Consider the following 16,022-nt stretch of genomic DNA (forward strand, 5'->3'; position numbering starts at 1 on the left):
CATGTCTTGGCTATTGAAAATAATACTGCAATGAACATGGTGGTGAGGAGATCTCTTTGAGATAGTGCTTTCAGCACATTCCCTTCAATATCTTCACTGGTGGCAAATCTTTGTTCTTTCCGGGGTGCACTGAATTTTTGGAAACAGCCAGAAGTTATTCACAACCAACTGGTGTGAAATAAGAAAACCAAGCTGATTTCTCCCTGTGGATCAGATGCTGATTCTGTCAGCAATTTTAACAAGAAATCCAAAAATTATTCTCATCAAGGCACCCAAGAAGTGCTTCCGACAGTGAATAAAGAGGATACTAGTCATTTAGTTGTGTGGATTGTAGACAGTTTTTCCAATGTCTTTATCTTATCACCTCGCTTTGCAGCAATCACAAATCCAGTAATTCTGGGTTCACAGCTTTAAACACCCTCAAAGAGAACGCTATGAAGATCTATGGAAGATCAACGATAATTGCCTGGCTGTTTTTTTATATTTGAAGATGTTTCAGGAGCTGAGAGTGGTGGCCACGTAGATCTGGCTTTGAAAAAGGCTCAGAGACACCAATGTTCTCTCCAACTTGTGCCAAGACCAGCTGCTCTTTAGTTCGAGGAGGAAGTGGAGGTCTCACCAGAGCTGGCACTGAAATAACCCTGTGAGTCAGACTTGGGGACTTCTTACTGCATACACTGCCACCTACCCACCCCTCATTTAGAGGATTTTCCTATTTTTTTCAGGTAACTATTTCTGCTTTGTCTTTTGAGCATTTCCTGCTGTATTTGTGTTTTACTTTCAGTGAAACTGGCTAATTTCAAGGTATATGAATCAGAGAATGAAGCCATTTAGAGAAACAGAGTCATGTGCAGAAAAGGGACAGGCACCCCTTTGTGAGAGGTTGACACTCTCTCAAGCTCTCACCCTAAATAGCTGCGTCACTTTCCTTTTTCTGCCTCTTGTCTCTGGCCAGAGGAAGCAGATGCTAGAAGCCGGGAGCTGAGGGGGAGGGAACATAAAGGTGAAAAGAAAGCCCTTTTCTCTCTACCACTGGATTTAGGCATTTTCACTTCCAAACGAATTCTGGACAGATTAAAGAGAAATACGGAAAAAATATACATAAATCAGGAAAAAAATAAAAAAATTTTTCAAATTTCTATCTGGGTAAAGACTCTTCAAGCTTAGAGTACACAGAAGAAAATACCAAATAAAACATAACAGACAACATTTAAAAATCATTATTTAAGGTATTGTATGTTTACAATGGCCAAGAAAAAAGGGGAAAAAAACAATTAAATGTATTTTATTTTGCTTTTGAACATCACCTTAAGTAGCACTTATTTTTCAGATATTGGAATGCCCATAACAAATATAAATATGTTATACATATTTTACATAGTATATAAGATATATTTAAATTTCCATACAGTGAAATACAAAGATATTAAATATACAATTCAGTGAGTTTGGATACGTGTATATCCAAACTGACAAAATACACGATTCTATCACCCAGAAAATTGCTGATGCCCACTTCTTCACCCCCCTGGAGGAAACCATTGTTTTGATTTTTGTACCATAGATTTTCCCATTCTTAAACTTCATACCAATGGAACCATACAGCATGTCCTCTTTTGGGCCTGGTTTCTTTTACTGTAATATTTTGGAGATTTATTCATGTTGCTGCATGTATCAGTACATTATTTTTTATTGCAGAATATTCCTTTGTATAAATATACAAAAATTTGTTTATCTACTCTGGTGATAAGATTTTGGAGCTGTTGTCAGTTTGGGGCAATTATGAACAAAGCCACTGTGAATATTTTCAATCAAAACTTTTTTTGGACATTATGTTTTAACTCTGTTGGATAAATACTTAGGAATAACACTGCTGGGTCATAGGATGGGTGGATGTGTCACAGTTTTCCAAGGTGAATGTATACTCCCACCAGTAAGAGTTCAGTTGCTTGACGTTCTCAGTATATTTGGCATTGTCAATCTTTAACTGTAGTCATTCTAGAGGGTGAGAAACAGTGTCTCGTTGTGGTTTGAATTTGCATTTCCCTGGCAAATAATGATGTTGAGCATCTTTTCATGCCTTTTTCAGCCGTTCACAAATCTTTTGTCAGGTATCTGTTCGAATCTTTTGCTCGCTTTCATTTGGGGCATTTTTCTGTTATTTATTTATAGGAGTTCTTTATGTGCTTTAGATATGTCTATGCATTGCAAATATTTTTCAACAATCTGACTTGTCTTTGTGTTTTTAATGGTTATCTTTCAATAAGCAGAAATTGTTTATTTCAAAAAAGTCCAATTTAACAATTTTTAATTTTATGTTCAGCGCTTTTTGTGTGAGTCTGCTTTGCGATAACTTTCCCTAATCCCAAGGTTGTGAAAATAATCACCTAATTGTTTTCTAGAAGCTTTCTAGTGTTAGCATTTACATTTAGGTCTATGAGATAGAGGACAGAGTTCATTTTTTCCCCATACATTTATCCAATCGTTCCAGCAGCAGTTGTGGAAAAGACTTTCCTTTCCCTATAGAATGACACTTGGCAATTTCATCAAAAATGAACTGATAATCTATGTGTGGGTTCTCCATTCTGCTCCATTGCTCTGTTTGCCTACATGCCAATACCATCCTGTCGTGATTGCCATAGCTTTACAGTGGTCTTGAAATCAGGTTCTGTGAGTCCTCCCACTGTTGATTTCAAGATTGTTTTGGCTATTCTAGGTTCTTTGCATTTCCATTAAATTGTTTTCATCAACTTCTGCATTTCTACCAAAAGATTTTAATTTGAGGCTTTAATTGGTATACTTTGAATTTACAGACAAATTTGGAGAGAACCAATAGCTTCCAATCCGTAAACATGATATATTTCTCCATTTATTTAAGTTTTCTTGGATTTCCTCAGGATCATCCAGTGGTTTTTATGGTAGAGGTCTTGCATGTATTGTGATAAAAATTGTTTCCTATGCATCGTGTTTGTTTTAGGATGCTATTAAAAGGGATTTAAAATTTTTCATTTTTAATTGATTGTTGTGATTATATAGAAAGACCCTTAAGTTTTGTATATTGACTTTATATTCTATGACCTTATTAAACTCTCTTATTAGCTCTAGTGGTTGTTTCATAGATTCCTTATAGATGGTTATGCCAGATGCAAATACAGTTTTTCTTCTTCCTTTTCAATCTTTAAGCTTTTTATATCTTTTTCTTTAACTGCAATCACTAGCAGCTCCAGTACAATGTTGAATAGAATTGAGAACAGACATATTTTACTTTTTCCCAGTCTCGGGAGAAAAACATTCAATATTTTACCATTAACTATATTAACTAAAGATTTTTCATAGATAGCCTTTATCGTAATGAGGAAATTCTGTTTTATTGCCCAGTTTTCTGAGATTTTTATTATGAATGAGGATTGAATGTTTTCAAATGTATTTTCTACATCTACGAGATGATCATACAGTTTTTCTTCTTTATTCTGTTCATACAATGAATTATGTTGATTTCCATTATGAAGCCAATCTTGCACTCATGGAATAAATCTCATTTGGACTTGATGTATTGTCCTTTCTATATATTTAACTTGAACCAGGCTGCACTTCCAAGCAGTGTTGAAGGTGCCGCCTGGTTTCTTCTTGCTGGTTTCTTCTAGTAAAATTCAAGAGGTAACAGATAAGTTGAGGGGAGAACTGTTAAGCAAAAAGGAACCAAGATTTGATGATATGGGAAACTCTCAACCTCTCCAGATTGCAGAAGGTACTTACATTAGGAGATTCGCTGTCTGGAAAGCAGACTCTGGAGCTAAGGCTGAGAGTGTGGCTGGCTGGACAACTGTCCACTAGCGCTGAATAGGTCAGACGCGTGACTCATGGATCCCCCTCAAGCATTTGAGCAGAAGCCAAGAATGGAGATGGGAGAACCCAGGAAAGATCTGTGAAGGAGCCTCTTGTGTAACTGGATGAATCCTGTGACATACATGAGGTTTTTGAGAATGTTTTCTCAACAGAAACACTGCCAGCTTGAACAGAAAGAGGATGAAATGAAAGAAGGCTGTCAAGATTCCCAAACTTCGAAAGGCAGGAAACAGACTGATAAAACAACTCCGCTGCAAACATGTGCTACCCCTGCAAAAACAAGGGAGGATGACTCTGGGGAAGTGGGGAGAAGGAGCAGGGACAGAGCGAGAGGCTCAAGCCACAGAGGGTTATTCCTGGGTCTTGAGACCTAATGGAATTTACCCAGTTGGATTTCAAAATTGCTTGAGGCTGGTAACTCTTTTCCTTCTTCCATCTTCTCCCTTTCGGAACAGGAATGTCTGCAACTGTCACCCTGAGCCTGTCTCACAATTATAGTTTGGGAGCAGATAACGTTTCTAGTTTTACAAGTTCACAGATAAAGAGGAATTTTGCTCCAGGGTGGGTCACAGCCCGAGTCTCACCTGTACTTGAGTTAGATGGTGAAGATGCTGAGATTTGGAGCACATCCATGTGCCAGGAGGGTGACACATCCCAACTCCACAGGGACAGGAGTTCCTGTATTTGGGACACTCCCAGACCTCGGCCTAAGTACCTCTTTATCTAGCTATTCATCTGTATCCTTTATTATAGCCTTTAAAAAACTGGTAAATGTAAGAGTTTCTCTGAGTTCTGTGAGCTGTTCTAGCACTTAATCAAACCCAAAAGGAAGGAGGTAATGGGAACCTCCAATTTGTAGCCAAGTGGGACGGAAGTTGTGTGAAACCTGGGGACCTACTACTTGTCCATGGCACCTGAAGTGGCAGTAGGGGAGTCTAGTGGGCTGAGCCCTTAACCTGTAGGATCTGAGGCTTTCTCCAGGTAGATAGTGTCAGAATTGAGTTATAAATTGTAGGATACCCGGGGGTGTCGTAGAATTGCTTGGTGTGGGAAACACCCCCACACATCGGTGTCAGAAGTGCTTTGTGTGGTAGCAGTGAGAGAACAGTAGTGTACGTTTCCTATACAATGGTAAAAAGGGGTTTTGTGGGTGTGATTAAGTTACGGGTCATGAGATAAGGGGACTGTCATGGGTTATCCCGCTGGGTCCTAAATGTAATCACATACGTCCTTGCAAGAGGGAGGCAAAAGGACATTTCACTACAGAGAGGAAGGAAAGGCGCAGACTGAAGCAAGGTGCTGCTCTGCTTCTGGCTTTGAAGATGGAGGAAAGGACTACAAGCCAAGGACGTAGCTCTCAAGGCTGGAAATAGGCTGACACCGTGATTGGGGGCCGTGAAACTGATTTTGGATTTCTGGCCTCCAGAATTGTAGGAGAGTAAATCTGAGCTGTTTTAAGCCATCGAATTTGTTGTAATTTGTTATAGCAGCCATAGGAAACTAATGCAGTGTTGTTCAAATATTTGTTTTTTGTGTCTGTGTGAGCATTTTGTCTCATTTCATCAATTCCTGAGAAAGGACTCTTAAGCTCTCCAACCATTATGGTGGGTTTTTCTATTTCTCCTTTTAGTTCTAAGTTTTTGTTTCATGTGTTTGGAAGCTCTATTATTAGGTACATATACAATTAAAATGGTTATGTTTCGTTGATGAATTGTCTCTTTCATCATTATAAAATAGCCTACATCTCTGGTAATACAGTAATACAGTTTGAGGTCAGCCGTGGGTTTGAGGAGAATATATTGGAGATTTGGCGGTCTCGCCCCTCTGTGGCTCCTCCTTTCCAGAACTGCCTCCTTCAATTTCCAGCTACTCTTGCCATCCTCCAACTCCATCCTCTGGCACCTGACAGTGTACCTGGGGATAAATCTGACTGTGGCTGTGGCTTCCTGCTTGACTTTTAGTCACCCCCAGCTGTTGGGACTGCTTGTGACCCGAGCGGGAACCATACCTTCCCCCAGGGGATCTCACATAGTGCAGTTCCCTTCCTCAGGAGTCAAATACCCTCCAGTTTCTGCCTGCTTTTGGTTGCTCTCCAGGGCCTTAATATATTTTTTAAATATTTTGTCTAGAGTTCATCATTTGTCTAGAGTTTGTAATTATCGTTTGGAAGAGGATTAGACTAGTATAAGCCATTCTGTCATTATTGAAACCAGAAATCCTGTTAAGTACAATAAAATTTTTAAAACTTCCAAAGTATGAAAGAAAGAGAGGAGAAAGAAAGAAAGGAAGGAAGGAAGGAAAGAAGGAAGGAAAAAAAGAAAGAAGGAAGGAAAGAAGGAAGGAAGAAAACTAAAATGCAAAGAGCTGCCTTGGAAAATAGGAAAGGAAGAAGTAAAGCAGCTGGCTTGTGACCTATTCCTTTTTTAAACACTGGGGGGACACTCCCAGGGAAAGAAAGACAGCCGGTGACCTGGTTTAATCCCTTTGTAAATATACTGATAACTGGGTATTTGCTAGGAGAGTGCTTATTAATGAAATTCTTTCAGCATGATGTCTCTGCTTTAGAACTGCCTATGGTAAACAAACCTAGACTCCGTGGATTTATGACTGGAGAAGGTCACAGTAGTTACACGATGATCCTGGGTATAAAACAGAGATTTTCACAACCTAAATAAATGCTCCCTCCCACCCCACTGTGTGAGGTGCCCCAAAAACATCATTGGAGATCTCGTATGTTACAGGTATCTCCCGTTTTCTGACAGTTCACATTCCACCACTTCGCTTTTACAAAAGACCTACATTAGTATGGTAACAGATTTTTTTGTAAAAGATGAAGTGGCCTAAGGAGAAGTAGGGGAAACTTGTCCTCTGAGCCAGAGAGCAGATGTTCCAGCAGGAAGGACAGACCTTGGAGTCCCCCAGGAGGTCTCAGACCTCCCCCTGCTTTGCTTGTACCTCTTGATTATTTATATTTGCACTTTGATACTGGCACGATCTCTGCTCCATGTAAATCTGGTTACATCTGAGCCTTGTTAGCTCAGAAAATATTTACAGCAAATATTTAAAGGGGACCAATATCTTCAGTACAAAAGATTCATATGAAGTATCAAGAAAAGCATCAAGCAACCGAAAGATACATAAGCTAAGGACTCAACAGGCCATTCGCAAAGAGAAAACATACTTGGTAAACAAATATAGAAAAAGATTCCTACTTCTTAGTAACCAATGTAAATTATAGTAACTTGGAGGTTTTCTGTTTTTAATCTTTCAAATCAGCAGTGAAAATGCTAATATGTAAAAAATGGCCAGGATAGAGGGAAGATTCTCAACGCCTTGCTGGGGTGGGGGTGGGGAGTACACCTTAATGCAAGTCTTTTGAAAAGCAATTTGATCATGTGCTTAAAAAGCCCCCAATAATTTCATTTTGCTGATATAGCCTAAGGGAATAATATAGGAAAAGAACCCTACGCCCTAAAATTTTAAAAATTGGAAATAATCTAAAAAGTGCAACAGTAAGTGAAATTATGCGTGTGGCATAGCCATTCACTGGAATATTATCCCACTATTTCAAACGGTGTTTATGAAGGCTATATAATAATACATGAATATAGTGCAACGTTGAGGGGGAAAAGTAGGCTGCTAAATGGTTCATATAGTGTATTTTAAAAAATGATTGGAAGGTTTCCATTGGTCATCTTTGGGAGGTGGGACTATTAGTTACTGTCTTCTCCTTTGTACTACTGAGAATTTAAAATTTTCCTTTAATGAATATGTATCATTTTAACTATAAAAAGAAACCTTGTAGAGCCAGAGAAAAATACCATGATCCAACATTACCTTATGACCCAGATGTGGAGAATGGCAAAGTGAAACAAAATTAAATATTGTCCAGACGCATGCATGCTACAAGGTAAACTGAGGCCCATTAAAATTTTTCAGGAGTTAATTTGAGCACACATTGATTCTAATTGGGTAGCACCAAACCAAAGGTGGTTAGGAGCTCTCCACTGACACAGCTAGGGAAAGGGAGAAGGAAAGAAAAGATGCAGAAGGAAAGCAAGACAATTATTTGATTGGCCATAGCTTAAGCAGTTGCCTTACTTGGCAAAGCCTAGTTGGCTGCTTCTGATCGGCTCTTCTTAAGTTTCATTTCCTCAGATTCAAGTGCATTGACTTTGGCTTAGGTTTTGGTTTGCTTGCCTAGGCACTAAGGCATTAGAGCCAATGGCCTCCTTTTTTTAAATACTTTAACATGCATTACATCTATCCCCTCCATGTTCAACTAAGTAATTCTTCTCTGAGTGGGAAGAACTACTTGATAGCTACTACTTTCCTTTATGGAATGCTACACAGAGCCAAAGAACATAGAAGGAGGAAGCCAGGCTATTTAAAAGAAAACCATTTGCTGAGTTGTTTACAAAGTACATGTTGTGGATTTCATAAATCTTGTCAGAAACACAACAAAGTGACATGCACATCCTTGAAATGGTTTAAAGAAACAAACATCAAAATGCTAAGCCCATCCACTACACATCATAGAAATATGGAATGAAGGTAGAAGTCCCCTGAGACAACATGGCTGCAATTGGTGGTTCTGATTATGATCTGCAGACCCCCAAGGTACGTGTGGGCAAAACGGGTTTTATTATTCTTTCTCACTATGTTGACATGTGCACTGATGGAAGAAAAGTCATGGCGGGTAAAACTGCTGGTGTCTGATTATAAAGGATGTCAGTGGCACCAAACAGTATGTGTAGCCATTGTGTTCTTCACTACCATGAATTAGTGGCTTTGTAAAAATGTCAGCTGCAATCGAGAATGTTGTTCATAAAGCAATAAAAATTACAAATTTTATTTAATCTCTACTCTTGCTTGTGTACTATTTAGTATTCTGGGTAACAAAATCTAAAGTTGCTGGTCTACAGGGAAAGCACTTAGGCGATTACACTATGTGTAAGCTGTATGTGCTGCTTTTTCTACAGAACACCATTTTTGGACCATCTAAGACATTTTCAAAAGAAAAATGGGGGTGGCCGGATGGCTCAGTTGGTTAGAGCGCGAGCTCTCAACAACAAGGTTGCTGGTTCAATTCCCACATGGAATGGGGGGCTGCGCCCTCCACAACTAGATGGAAGGACGACTTGGAGCTGATGGGCCCTGGAGAAACACATTGGGAAATACACTGTTTCCCGATTAAAAAAAAAAAGAAAAATGAATAAAGTGAGCCTGTCTTTGCAAAGAAACAACCGGTGGTATCTGTTGCTAATGACAAAAATTTGAGCTCAAGTGAAAATGAGAATTCTAGAAAACTTGTATCTGCCCTGGTGAGTTTAACAGCTTCCCAACAATGAGACTGGTGGTGATATTAACAAATGGTAGTGTTCTTTATATTGTATAACAAAATATGTCAACATCTGGGTAACCTGCATAATACAGTGAAGCAATGTTTTTCTAAATGGTCAATACACGATGTTACAAAATCATGCCTGGGTAAAAGATCTATTCAAAGTCCCTTTGCCATTTAAAGTAACATATTCACAGTTTCCAGGATAGGGTATGGACATCTTTGGGGGCCATTATTCCACCTACCACAAATATAAAACAGTGCCACTTTTCTCACTCAAATTTTTTTGGTAACATATAGGTATTTTCCATAAAAATTCCAAAAAAAATGTTAACATGTCACTGGCTGTTAATGCTTTTAAATAAATTAATAAGTTTTTATTTCCCAGTTTGTTTTCTAATATGGTAATTGTTGACTGATAGATATAATCCACATAAACAAAAGCTTCTTGGAGTCCTTAGTTTTCAGAGCACAAAGGGGTAGTAAAATCAATGTTTGAGAATTGCTGGCTTAAATTATTGAAATGGTACGAGCAGGCATCATAAAAAGCTCCTCAAAATAACACAAACATCCTCCAAGGAGGATGAGACCATCCTCGCTACCACATGGAGAAAATGCTGTAAATGTGATATCATTAAGTGAATTGAGCAGAACCTTTCAGGCAACTGCTGTCAATTTCTAGACATACTGGCAAAGCCTCATTAAGGGGAGAGCTGATTTAGGGTGCCATTCAAGTATTCCTATGCCCACAGTGTCACTCATGACCGACAATACCTGCAGATCTGTCGTCAGCACCTGGCCCATGGCTGGGTTTCGTGCCTGGCAGACTGGCTCTGTCCTGGAACCCTACTGGTGAGACATCTGGACGCTGGATGTCATGGAATGTAGCTCTGCTTGGCTCACAAGGAAGATAAAAAAACGGCTCCAGACTCACCCTGGGTGTACCATGGAAAAGGCCGATATTCGCATTCATCTATGCTTCTATTTACCTCCTTTTCATGGGAAACAAGGCTTCTAACTTCAAAAATTTCTACCAAAGTCTTGTTTAAGAAAATTGTCCAAAGAAATACCAGAAAAAGACATAGAATGAAAATGTTAGTGGGTGATTTTTCTTTTCTTCTATTTACTGTTCTGTATGTCTTACGCACTATACACATTTTCTAACAAGAAAAATAACTAGTTATTTATAAAGTACCCACCGCCAAAAACAGAAATGCAGTAACAAAACCTTTTAGAAAAGTTTAGAAAGAAAAATACCGCATAGAACTGCAAGATGCTGAATGTCAAATATATCCATCAGATCAAGCTGAGCTATGCTACAGAAGTAACAAGTGGCTCCCGGTCTCAGTGGCTTAAAACAAGGAAGGTTCACTTGTTGCTTATATGACATGTCCTTCCCATGTTAACATTGAACCCAGCCTCGTGGAGCAGTGTCTAACTGGAATATAGCAGGTCTCCTGGCAGAAGGATAAGAGAGTGGGGGAACCTGCCCAGGACCTTAGAGCTTCTGTCCAAAAGTGCCATGCAGCACCTCTGTTGACATTGGTCAAATGCACATGGGACACGGCCAGTCCTTTGCTCAACAGGACAGAAAAGTATAACCCGCAGAAGTGAGCGGTACAGGATATTTGTGAAAAGTAATATAGTCTATCATTTCAATGCCAAACAAAACAAACCAAATCCCTACCTCAAAGAGAGGAGAGAGGTAGAAAAAGGAAGACAACTAACATTTATTAATTGTCAGCTGTGCTCCTGTCACTTTTACCCCTATTTCTCTTTGAATCCTCCCACGATCCTTTGAGGGACGTCATTATAGCTCTTCCCAGATGAGGAAACGGTGGCCCAGCAAGGTTAAGTCACTGCCCTGGGTCACGCAGCAAATAAGTGGAAGAGATGGATTTCCAACCAGGTGCATCTCGTTCTTAAGCTCATGTGGTTCTCACTACCCCACACTGTCTCCTGGGAAGTGTTTGGTTTCTAAAGTGCGTTAAAAGAAAACACAATCCCCTGAACACCAAAACCTGAAACAGAGGCCATCCCTTCCCAAACTGAGCTCACGGTCAGGAAGGCACTTACTCATCCCTCACAAACCAGCATATGAAAAGCAGCTGAGAGCAATGACCTCACATGAGAACCAGAGGGGAATGGACTCATCAAAGATCCCTCAGCCACAGCCCAGACTGTGCCCTGACACGGAACCTTCCGGTGGGCTAAATTGGGCTATTGCCTCATTTCAGACAAACTTGAGTTCCACGCTTAGCTCTGCCACTCATGATCCATGCACATTTGGGAAACAGCTTTGTCTTTGAGGACCTCCATTTCCCCGTGTCAAAAAGAACGATACTAATGCCCAAGCCCCCACAGAGTCACCCCCATAATTAAAATAAGACAAATAAAATGAAAGCACATATAATAGGGACCCAAAAAATATCCATTCCCTATCCCTCCCTTAGTTGCGTTAAAGAAGATCACATGGCAGGAATCCAAGAAAGGTACTGTGCTTGGTCTAGAATCGTTCATGGGAGTGAGGGAGACAAGTGAATAGCTCCTTAAAACACTGCAGTAAGTACTGTGCAAAGGAACGGAAGCAGAGATAGTGTTGCATGGTTTAGCACAGCCAGAGGAGCAGATGGCATAAGGGGAACGGGGCCGGAAAGGTCTTGGGTGTTACGCAAGCTTGGGTTTAGCTGCATGTGAGGGAATCACAAAATCACAATGGCATAAACAGAATAAAAGTTCTTTTTTCGTCCCTGAGACAAAGTTAGGAGGTAAGCCATTCTAAGCTAGTGGCTCCATGATCATCAGACCGAGTTCCTTCCATTTTGCAGTTTGACCATCCTCATGGTTCACCATGCTCCGAGCGTCTGCTTGACCTTCAGGTATCACCTCTACATTCCAGATAGCAAGAATAATGAGCCTAAGGGCATGCCCCTTCTCCTTCCATCCTATTAGCCAGAACTTACATGGCTTCATCTTGAGTGGTCTGTGCGATTTCTGAGTCGAGTGGTCCATGGTCAGTTATCTACAAGTCTGGGGCTCTGGGGGGAGGACTAAGTTGGAGATTCGGGTTGGGCTTCATCAACATAAGGTAGCAACTCTGGGCATAGCTGGATTTCCCAAGGAGAGTGTGTACAGTGAGGACAAAACCCCATTGAGGCCTGCAAACAAGGATGGGCAGAGAAGGTGAAGCCCACGATGAAGGAAGGAAACAAGGAGAGCACAGTATCAAGGAAAAAATTGGCAATCAGTAGTGCCCAGTGTTAAAAGTGAGGCTACTTAGGAGTGAGATCATGGGAAATGGCAGACAAAGAGCTCCAAGAATCATTCCCTCCACTTAAGCAACTATTCGGCTGATAAAAACTGACAGATTTTTTTTGTTTTGTTTTGATCCCTGCCTGGAATCTAATTAAAAACTTAGAGCAACCAGGGTAATCATTAATGAAGACGAGGCTGCTAAATTTCAGTAAGATAGTGTTGCAGCATTTTTGCTTCCCCAACTACCATCTCCCATACCCAAGTCCAGCAGCAGCCATGGGGACAAGAGCCTGAATTCCTGGTGTGGCTTGCTGGTGCCAGGATGGGCAATATGGATCTTATTCTCAAAAGCGTGGTTGTGCATTTTGGCTGGCAGTTCCCTGGGGGACTGGTGCAGAGGCTAACTTTTATTTCATGCCCCCCTTAGACCAGAGCAACTTCCCAGATGGCATCTGTCAAAAGCATTTAAAGACATAAACTACCCATAGCTATCTGGGGCAAAGAACAGCAGATGGGGTAAGCAGCAGACAGACCAAACAGCCTGGGAAGGAGGAAGATACTGTGGGAATAAGGGCTTTGAAGGGCTACTTTATATACTAGGGAACCTAGGCTGCAACACGTATTTCCAGGGCTCAGAAAAGACCATGCTCAGAAGAGACCTGAAAGGACCCTAGGCTGTATCTTTGGCTGATCTCTGGGCTTCATGCTAGCAGGGAATACAGGCTAATGCAGAGTTGTAGGTTGCCTGGCTGAGCAAAGCAGGAGTGCCCAGCTCGAAGCCAATCTGCAAAGACCAAGAGAGGTTTCTTTTAGGATATTTTTGTTTGTTTTTGACTCCAGGTATTTAAGAAGATCTGCGTCTGGTCAGTGGCTGACTAACAAGATGGAACAGAGGCTTCAGTGACTACACATGATACGAAATACAGTCTGTGAAAATTAGTTTGGAAATGTCACTAAACAGATGACTGCAGCCCTGAACAAGCTATAACAGCAAACCTTGTGAACAGGGGACAGAATCTGATTTCCAGAGTTATCACACTATAATATTAAAAATGTACAGTTTCAACAAAAAATTATAAGGCATACAAAGCAAAAGTATGACTCATCACAGGAAAATAATTGACAGAAACCATCCTTGAGAAAGCCCAGACATTGGACTTGCTGAGACAATGCACTGTTTTAAATATGCTGAAATAGCTAAAGGAAACCATAGACAAAGAACAAAAGGAAGCCAGAGAACAATCAATGTCTAAATAGAGAATATTAACAAAGAGATAGAAATTATTAAAAGGAACTAATTAGAAATAGTTCTGGAGCTAAAATGTACAATAGTTGAAATGAAAAATTTGAAGAAAATCAACAAAATTGACAAATCTTTAGCTAGGATGACTAAAAAAAAAAAGAAAGAAAATGCAATAACTAAAATCAGAAACAAAACTGATCTTTATGGAAAAAAATGTTATAAGAAAGCACTATGACCAATTGTACACCAAAAAATTAGATAACTTAGATGAAATGGAGAAATTCCTACAAACACACAAACCACCAAAACTGACTCAAGAAGAAATAGAAAATCTGAGCAAACCTTTAAAAGTAAAGAGATTGAGTTAGTAGTCAGCTTAAATCAGTGATCAAAAATCTCCCCAAAGGCAGGATCAAATGACTTTTCTGGGTAAATTCTACAAAACCTGTAAAGAATTAACACTAATTCTTTCCAAACTCTTATCAAAAAATTGAAGAGGGAATACTTCCTAATTCGTTTTATGAGTACTTATGTTCCACTTTAGGGGCTGAAATTCAATCTCTCAATAAAGTACAAAACTGAAAAGTCCCCAAAACAATAAAACAACAACAATCCAGGCTGTATAGTCGTCTTTCAGAGATTCTGCAGAGAGGGTTTATGCATCTGTTGTAACTGGAGTTTGAGATCCTCAAGTATCTTTCCTTTTAAAGAACCTATTATTTTATAATTCTATTCATTGTAATTTATTTCTCTAATGTATCAAAGGCCATGATTTCGTCTGTCAAAATGCTGACCGGCCCCAATTCCATCTTGGGTTAATTTGCATTTTAAACGCTTTTAAACAATGTTTGGTTTTCCCCATTTGTCTATGGTCAATTGGTTTTTGACGTGCGGGCCAAAACCATTCATTGGAGAAAGGACAGTCACTTCAACAAACGGTGCTGGGACAATTCGATATCCACGCGCAAAAGAATGAAGCTGGATCCAGACCTCATATCATATATAAGAATTAACTCAAAATGGATCCACAACCTAAATATAAGTGCTGAAACCATAAACTCTTAGAAGAAGACACAGAAGTAAATCTTCGTGACTGGATTTGACAATACATTCTTAGATACGACACAAATGCACAAACAACAAAAGGAAAAGACAGGTAAACTGGACTTCATCAAAATTAAAGGCATGTGTACCTTAAAGGACATTATCAGAAATACAATCTACAGAATGGTACACTATATTTGCAAATCGTATATCTAATAGGAATCTAGTATCCTATCCAGAATATATAAAGAACTCGTACAACTCAACAACAAAGAGATAACACAATTTTAAAATGGGCAAATAGATAGTTCTCCAAAGAAGATACACAAAGGGCCAACAAGCACATGAAAGATGTTCACCATCACTAATTAATAGGGAGATGTAAACCATGCCCTCTAGGAAGGCAATAATAATTATGATAACAATAATTTTAACAATGGAAAATAACAGTGGTGGAGGATGTGCAGAAATTGGAACCCTCTGTTCATTGGTAGAAATGTAAAATGGTTCAACCTCTGGGGAATACAGTTTGGTGGTTCTTCAAAAAGTTAAACATAGAATTTCCATAGGATCCAGTAATTCAACTTCTGGGTATCTACCAAAAAGAACTGAAAAAGGTACTCAAACAAACATATGTACACACATGTTTATAGTAGCACTTCTGACAATAGCCAAAAGGGAGAAACAGCCTAGATGTCCATCAATGGATGAAATGGATAAACTGTGGTATATCCATGCAATGGAGTATCATTCAGCCACAAAAAGGAATGAAGCGCTGACACATGCCACCATGTGCCGATGAAACTTGAAAACATTATGCTAAGTGAAACGCGTCAGACACAAAAGGTCACATATTATGTGATTCTATTTATATGCCACATCCAAAATAGGAAAATCCAGAGACAGAATTAGATGTAGTTGTCAGGGGCGAGGGGTGGGGATGGGGGTGGGGATGGAGGTGGGGGTGGGGGTGGAGAAGAAACTGTGTAATGGTTAGTTTTTACTTTGGAGCCATGGAAACGTTTTGGAACTGGATAGAGGTGGTTGGGATTGAATAAATACCATTGAATTGCACATTTTAAAATGGTTCATTTTATGTTATGTGAATTTCACCTTTTTTTTTTTTTGAAATGAGGGTATTCCGAAATGTCAAATCATTGACGATCTCCACTCACCCCGTAGCCCCCAAATCCTGGAATCACAACTCTTTGGGCCAAGTCTCAAGCCATCGGTACCAAGTTCATCCCTGTGCAATTCCATCCAGAGATACCGGTGGTTCCGAAGCTCTAG

At 39.7% G+C, this 16,022-nt stretch overlaps 1 long non-coding RNA gene across 1 annotated transcript in view; it reads right to left on the reverse strand.

The window, feature by feature from the left end:
• Window positions 1-16,022, reverse strand: part of LOC308493396 — a 72,738-nt gene that overhangs the window by 56,406 nt on the left and 310 nt on the right. The window contains exon 2 of the long non-coding RNA XR_013992680.1: window positions 15,908-16,018. This is a non-coding gene — a long non-coding RNA (uncharacterized lncRNA). The remainder of the gene's footprint in view (window positions 1-15,907; window positions 16,019-16,022) is intronic.

Source organism: Rhinolophus hipposideros, assembly GCF_964194185.1.
Source record: "Rhinolophus hipposideros genome assembly, chromosome: 26".
Taxonomy (NCBI): domain Eukaryota; kingdom Metazoa; phylum Chordata; class Mammalia; order Chiroptera; family Rhinolophidae; genus Rhinolophus; species Rhinolophus hipposideros.